Source organism: Elephantulus edwardii, unplaced genomic scaffold (genome assembly GCF_000299155.1).
Source record: "Elephantulus edwardii isolate Elephantulus edwardi_28Jun2011 unplaced genomic scaffold, EleEdw1.0 scaffold00034, whole genome shotgun sequence".
NCBI lineage: Eukaryota > Metazoa > Chordata > Mammalia > Macroscelidea > Macroscelididae > Elephantulus > Elephantulus edwardii.
This window is the reverse complement of record NW_006399784.1, coordinates 14835379-14843841: the sequence shown is the minus strand read 5'-3', so window position 1 is coordinate 14843841 and position 8463 is coordinate 14835379. Positions and strand designations below refer to the sequence as shown.

The window sequence follows — 8463 nt, the reverse complement described above, 5'->3', positions numbered from 1 at the left end:
CTATAATTTCCATACTCTGTTGGGTCACCCTTATTTGGAATGGGAACATAGAATCAGAACTAAGCCATAGCTGACCCTTCAGTGGGTTCTCAGGGGCAGTTAATCACAAAGGAAGAGATTTCTCATCCTTCTCCCATGGAACTGCTAGTGACTTTGAATCACGTGCCTTTGGGATTATAGCTTGCTGCTAGGCCACCAGAGCACTCTCTGTATAGGTTTTACATGAGCACTATTAAGATTAAGTATTCCTAAGAATGGGATTCCCATTCTTCTCAATGTTGTCCATAATTTATCAAAATGCACATAGTCAAATGCCTTTGCACAGTCAATAAAACACAAATTAACTACTCTCTGTTATTCTATCCTTTCAGCCAAGATTCGTCTGACACCATGAATATTATGAGCCCTGTCAGAGCCTTAGGAACACACTCTGGATTTCTGGCAGGTCCCGTTGATGTATTGCTTACTGCTCCAGTCATTTAAAAATAATCTTTGGCTTGATTTTACTTACATATGACACTGATGATATTATTTGATAATTAAAGCATTTTGTTAGGTCACATTTGAGGGGGAATAGAGAGAAATATAGATCTCTTCAAGAGTGTTGGGTAGGTATCTGTACTCCAAATTTCTTGCCATAAACTCTTTAGCATGTTTAGGCCTGTACCCTCTTAGTCGGCAGCCTGGGGCTGGAATCCGCTTTGAATCCATCTACAGGAGCTGGGTTCTACAGAAGCTTGTTGGCCAAGATTGGTGAGCATTAGAGTGATGCTAAACACTGTGACACTGATGTATCAAATGTGATAATGGTTACCCATGGTGGACAGTGTTTGGTGGAGCTTCCTGACTAACTAAAGCTTGGAGTGGCATCCACTTCTGAAATGATTTGCCTGTGGAAACTCTATGAACATGGAGAAAAGACCAAAGTTATACATGTGTTCAGGTCTTTCATTCACAGGGTCTCTATGAGTCATCTATGACTCAACAGCACTTAACAACAGGTCTGTATATATTGAAACACCTGAATTAGTACTACACCAACTCTTGGTGTTCGTAGGGCTTTCAAGGGCCTGTTATTTAGAAAGTACATGGCCCATCCACTTTCTAGCCTGTCTTAATTAGGGAGTTCCATCAAAACCTGTCTCTCGATAACCATTTGACATCCAATGGCACTACTTTCAATATCGCAGAAGCCCCAAGTTATTTCAGTTGAATAAACTGACAGGCAAGTGCTGTACCATTCAGAACAATGTTCTCCCCAAACACAATAACACCAGGTTGCAGGGCTGGAAGCCCTCAGGCCCAACATACTTTTAAATACAAAGCTTAAACAAAAGATTTTCAGCTCATAGTTGATGTTAAAAAATAAAAAAAAATAAAAAATTACCAATCAGCTTATATTTAATTGTTAACAAAATAAAAAAATGCCCAAATAGTATAACTTATGCTAGTTTGATGTGAGTTTGAGGACTAAGGTGAGTCTAATTCAGAACATTGTTTTCCAATCACTTGCTATGCATCTGAGAGCTGGACAGTGAATAAGGGTGAAAGAAAGAATTGACACCTTTGAGCTGTGGTGTTGGAGAAGAGCACTGAACATCCCATGGACGGCCAAGAGAACAAAGAGATATATCTTGCAGAGACTGCAGCCGGAATGCTCTATGGAGGAAAGAATGATGAGGCTTCACCTCACATAATTTGGGCATGTTGCTAGGAGGGGCTATTCCTTGGAGAGTGACATAGTGTTAGGAAAGGTAAAAGGTTGGTGAAGGAGAGGAAGACTCTCTGGCAGGTGCACTGACACAGTGACCACTGTGGACTTTAATGTGTCAGGAACTGTGAAGATGAGACAGGCTAAGATGAGGTTCAGATCTTTTGTTCATAGGGTCACTATGAGTTGTACTTGACTCAACAGCACCTAAAAACAACAACTCCTGGGGACTAATTTTTCGCCAATGTATTCAATCGAATTTGAACTTCTTCCTTTATTAACAATGGTTCTTGATTATGTGCTCTGTTATGAAACGGTTCATTATGGACAAATTCTTTTTAGTACAGTGGTTTTGTATTTCTTCCAGCTTCTTTTGATACTTCCTGTATCAGTCAAGATTTTGCACACAGAATTTTTAGTGTTAGAAGTTGATGTATGCATTTGTTTCTTAGGTCTTTTTCAGCTTGATATATGTGAGTGTGTGTGTTTGGCAATCTATTCATATTTTTTCCAGATATTTAGAGAATATTGTTAACAAAATAATTCATTGTTTTTAGAGAAAACTCTTCATACAGCCCAGTTTGTCAAATCATTTACTTGGCATAGAGCTTGAATAGGTATGGAGAAAGGATATTTTATTAAGAAAACATTAATTAAGGAATATTTTTAAGAAATTGATTCACTCCTTTTAGAGTGAATAGAGTATAATCTATAAAGAATAATCTAGTCACTCTAAAAGAAGTGAATTATTTTCTTAATAATATTCTCTGTATGAAAACATAGTTATGGGCAGTTGAATTAACTATTAAATAACAGTGAATATTTATGTAAATAAATATCTACGTCAAGTCATAGGATGTGTTTGCTAATGAGAAAATAAGACTTTCATTAATTATTCAGGCACCTTTTTACTATTTCTTAATATAAGAATTTATTATTCTTATAGGAAGAAAATTCAATCAAATGGAGACATATTTAACTCAAGTTTAGCAAACTGCTCAGCTCAGACTTTTTGTTGTTACAGTTGAAAAGCAAAAACTCAGTAACAGATAAGATGTTAAACTGAATAAAGATAACATTAATGTAACAGACTTAACTATGAGTCAAATCAACAATAACTTACTTGAAGATTCTTTTACCATGTTGTTGTTATGTTCCATCAATTCAAAATTGACTCATAGCTGACCCTTCAGAAGCTCTTCTGAGGTATAAATCAGTGGAAAGACATTAGTCATCTTTTTTCCATACAGCAGGTGGTGGATTTGAACCATATATCTTTAGGTTAGCAGCATCATTCCTTAACACTAGGCCACCAGAGGCTATCAAGAATATGATTCATGAAGAATTAAAAAAGTCATTACAAAGACAGAAGAAGAAAAGACCAAATTAGATGTCAGAGAAGACTGAATATTTCGCTAGAGCACCAAGAATTTAAACAAGGAAAGAAATCAAGAAGTTAAAGGAGCCGAACAGAAGATTGTAGAAGGAAGTACAGGAAGAAAAAACAAAGTATTATAATGAAATGTGCAAAGAACTGGAGTCAGAAAACCAAAAGGCTAAGTAGTTTGGCATTTCTTAAGTTGAAGGAATTAAAGAACAAATTCAAGCCTCAAGTTGTAATACTTATGGAGGTTATGGTTAGAATATTGAATGATCCAGAAAGTATTAAAAGAAGATGGAAGGAGTATACTGAGTCACTCTACAAAAAAAAAAATTGGCTGATACACAAGAATTTCAAGAAACAATATATAATCAGGAGACAATGTTGATGAAGGAGGAAGTTCAGGCTTCTCTTAAGGACTTGGCAAAAAAGAAGACCCAGGAATTGATGGAATACTAATGACATATTTCATTATCAAACAGCTGCTGTTCTGTGTGTCCACCAGGTTGTACCAAGAAACCTGAAGTAAAAATACATGGCCAACTGACCAGAAGAGATCTCTATATGTTCCCATTCCAAAAACAGGGGACACATCAGAGTGTGGAAATTATTATACAGTACCATTTATATGTCATGCAAGCAAAATCCTACTGAAGATAATCCAGAAACACCTGGGATAGTACATTGACAGCACACTATTAGAAATACAAGCTGGGTTTAAAAGAGGTGTGGCACTAAAACATTATTGCCAATGCCAGATGGATCTTGGCAGAAATCAAAGAGTACCATATCATAAATGTGTTTTGTTGACTATGCAAAGGCATTTGACTGTGTGGATCACAACAAATCGTGGTTAACCTTGAGGAGAATGAGAATCCTAGAACACTTGATTGTGTTTGTGTGAAACCTATATTTCGAACACGAAGGCGTCCTCAGAAAAGAGCAGGAAAACACTGCAGTCTGCAAAATAAGGAAGGGAGTGCATCAAGGATGGGTCCTTACTTTTTCAAACAATATGCAGAATAGATCATTCTGGAGGCTGAACTTTATGAGGAGGAATTTACATCAGGATTAGAGAAAGACTCATCAACAACCTTTGTCAAGCAGATGACACAACCTTGCTTGTTGAATCTGAGGAGAATCTGAAGCACTTGAAGGTCAAGGATTGAAGTTCAACATCAAGAAGACAAAGACTCTGAGCATCGGGCCAATTTATAGCACCATAAATGATGGAAAAGAGATTGAGGTTATTAACAGTTATAGCTTGCTCAGCTCCAAGTCAATCCTCTTAGTACCAGTAGTAAGGAAATCAAAAGATGAATTGCATTAGCTAAATCTGTTGTCAGGAAACTATCCAGAGTACTGACAAGAAATGATGTCAGTCTAGAGACTAAAGTGTGCCGGATCCAGGTCATGGTCTTTGTAATTACTTGCTATGCATCAGAGAGCTGGATATGATGAAGGATGATAAAAGATAAATTGACACCTGTGAGTTGTCCTCGAGAAGGGGCTTGAATATACCGTGGACCACCCAGAAAACTAATAGGTCAGTGTTGGAGAGGGTGAAACCAAGTTTCTCTTTGGAGACTAGGATTTTGAAACTCCGTCTCATGTACTTTGGGCATGTGGCCAGGAGGGACTGATTCTTGGAAAAGGACATCATGTTCGGAAGGGTGGAGGAACAGCGAAGGAGAGGAAGACCCCTTATGAGTGGGATTGATACAGTAACCAGAGCAATGGGGTTAAGTGTGTTGGAGTCAGTGAGACTGGCTGAGGATAGGGCAGGCTTCTGGGCTATTGTACATAGAGTTGCTATGAATCGTAGGTGACTTGATGGCACATAACAGCAACAACAACAGGCCACCAGAGCTCCCTATTTTCTTATCAGATGGTTTTTAATAAGGAGTAACATTCTTCCCCAATGAAAATTTTAAAAATCATTTCTTAAAATGCAAAATGACATTGAATCATGACCATTTTATTTATTAGAAGTTAGATCTGACTTCCCCAGATATTCTGGGTTTTATTACGGTGATCTGATAGTCAAATATAATATCAAGCACTGTATAGTGGATGGCAAGCCTTTGGGATTTTGGAATTATTTTATAGAGTTTGATGTATAGGGTGTTAAGAGTTTGACTTCAAACTAATATTTGGCAGTTTAAATCCAACCACTATCTCTTTATTAGAAAGTTGGCCAGGTGTCTTTTTGTAAAGATTTACAGCCTAAAAATAAATAAAAAAATAGAGGGTCTTGATGAGTTGGAATTTACAGTATGTTAGTGGTGTTGGCTTGGTGGATGCCTCCTAATAAGGAATTACAGTGGCACTGTAGGTTGAACATTGGGCTTCTAACCTAATCCACAAGCCATTCCATAGGAGAAAGCTGAAAAAGTCTGCATCCTTAAAGAGTTACAGCTTTGGACACTCTATGGGACATTTCTGCTCTGTCTCCTGAGATTTCTACAAGTTCAAAAATTGTTGTGAGAAAATAAGGTCATAGTTGATGGCTTTGGAGACTGAGAAAGCCTAAATCAGAAATTATGGCAGGCCACTTTTTCAATGCTAAATATCACCAGCCCAGATAGGTAGATACAAATGAGATAAAAAGCTTTCTAGCTTTCCCCCAGAGAGTTCAAACATATAAACAGAGCAGATTACACTCCTAAGGAGATATTCTCTCAATCAGTTAAGGCTGATCATGCAGTTTTGGACCTGCTCACTAATCCATGCCAAGACATTTCCCTGGTTAACCTGACTGGAGCAGATCCATATTTGTTCCCATTCCAAAAAAAAGAGTGATCCAACAGAATAGGAAAACAACTAGACAATGTCATTACTATCACATACAAGTAAAATCTTGCTGCAGATTATTTAAAAATGGTTAGATCAGTACGTCAGCAGGGTACTGTCAGAAATTCAAGTTGGATTCAGAAAAGATTGTGGTATGGAGTGTATCATTGCTAATGTCAGTTAGATTTTGACTGAGAACAGAGGATGCCTGGAAAATGTTTCTTTGTGTTTTATTTACTATACAAAGAATAGTAAATTTTTTTGTGTGTGTGAATTGTAACAAATTTTGGATAACATTGAAAGGAATGGGAATCCCAGAACACTTAATTGTGTTCATGTAGTACTTAAGTGTAGAAGAAGCTGTTGTCTGATCGAAACAAAAGAATTCTACATAACTTAAAATCAGGAAAATTGTCTATCCATCAGGATTATATCCTTTCTCCATACATTCTCAATCCATATTTGAAAAGCCAGTCTGTATGAAGAAGAATGTGACATTAAGATTGGAAAAGATTCTCATCAACAACTTATAGTATACAGATTACAACTATGCTTGCTAAAAATGAAAAGACTTGAAACACTTTCTTTAGAAGATGAAATATTATAGCCTTCTATATGGATTACTTGTCCACATCAAGAAAGCAAAAATCCTCGTTGTTGGACCAATAGTCAACATTATGATAGGTGGAGAAAATATAGAATTGGTCATTTCATTTTACTTTGATTTATAAACCACTCTCATGGTAACAGCAGTCAAAAAATCAAGAGATGAGAATACTGAGAACCATGGCAATGTTGACACACAATATTAATCATTGTTGTTGTTGTTGTTACATGCTGTCGGGTTGTCTGCGTCCAACACGATATACAATAGCCCTAATTCCTGCTCTATCCTGTACCAATCATATTGTCTCTGACACATCCACTCCCTTTACCCTAGTCACTGAATCAATCCATGTCATTGAGGGTCTTTCTCTCCTGCACTGTACCTCCACCCTCCCAAGCATAATGTCCCTCACCAAGGACTGGTCCAAGGACATGTCCAAAGTATGTCAGACGAAGCTTCAGAACCCTTGCCTCCAAGGAGCGGCTTGGCCCTCTCCAGGACAAACCTTTTTGTTCTCTTAGCAGTTCATAGTATATTCAATACTCTTCTCCAACACCACACTTCAAAGGCATAAATTCTTCTATCCTCCTTGCTCACTGTCCAGCTCTTTTATGCATAACAAGTGACTGCCAAGACCATGGTCTGTATCAGGCTCACCTTAGTCTCCAGAATGGCATCATTGCTCCCCAGTACTTTGGAGCGGTCTCTAACAGCAGATCTTCCCAATGTAATACATCTTTTAATTTCCTGGCTGTTGGGATCAAGAATGTTGATTGTGGAACCAAAGTAAAGCTGTTAACAATCTCAGTCTCTTCATCCATCATGCTGCTGCCAATTGGTCCAGTGGTGAGAATCTGTTTTCTTGATATTGAGCCTCAATCCATATTGAAGGCTGTAGTCCTTAACCGTCTGCAGCAAGCGTTTCAGGTCCTCCTCATTTTCAGCAAGCAGCGTTGCATCATTTGCATAATGCAGATTTTTTATGAATCTTCCTCCAATCCCGATGCCACATTCCTCCTCACACAGCCCCTCCTCCAAGATAATCTGTTCTGCATTTAGATTGAAAAGGTACGGAGAGGCTTTGCTCACCCGTTCCTGCTCCTCCTGACTCACCACTGTTCGGGGAGGAACAAGTTGGTCAGTTAGTTGCGCTGCAGCCATGGCTTTTAAGGACACCGGGAAAACGCCCGTGGAATTTGAGGTCGCCATTCACGGAATTAGGATTACCCTAACCAAGCCGCAACATAAAATCCCTGGAGTAGGTGTGTGCCGACTTGATCAGAGGCACAAAGGAGAAGAACCTGTAGGTGAAGGGACAGGTTAGGATGCCTACCAAGACTGAGAATCACTACAAGGAAGACTCCTTTTAGGGAATGTTTCAAGACCTGGAATCGTTTCCAGAGAAGGATCCACAAGTGACTCATTGAGTTGCACAGCCCTTCTGAGAGATCACCTCCATCAGCATTGAGCCTGGAGTAGAGGTTGAAGTCACCATTGCAGGTGCCTAAATCAACTATTTTCATAAATTGATTATCTATTGGTAAAAACAAAAAAAAGTATTGAGATAGGACACATCTCTGGTGTACACCTTTCCCATTTTGAAGTAAGCAGTGTTCCCCTGCTCTGTTCTGACGATTGCCTCCTGGTCTAAGTATAGCTTTCGCATAAGCATGATCAAGTGTTCTGGGATTCCCATTTTTCTCAAGAGTCAGCCACAGTTAGTTTTTGTCCACACAGTATCACATTAATTCTTTTGCAGAACTCTTTTCTGACCTTTCCTGCTAATTTCCACCCACATATTTCAGACATAGTTGGTTACTGATTCATTGACATTCCTATAACAGTTTATGTGACATCCATTTTGCTCTTATGCTTCTCTGCTGTAATATTTGTTTAAATATTCCCCAGCTAGACCTTGCTCCTTACTGAGGATAATCCCCTAGTAGGAACTGTAACTTATTTGTTAGTTAA

The 8463-nt window shown here is 38.4% G+C and overlaps 1 pseudogene; it reads left to right on the top strand.

Moving 5' to 3' along the window:
• Positions 1 to 7651: 7651 nt before the first annotated feature.
• LOC102861976 lies at positions 7652 to 8000 on the top strand (annotated as a pseudogene).
• Positions 8001 to 8463: the final 463 nt, after the last annotated feature.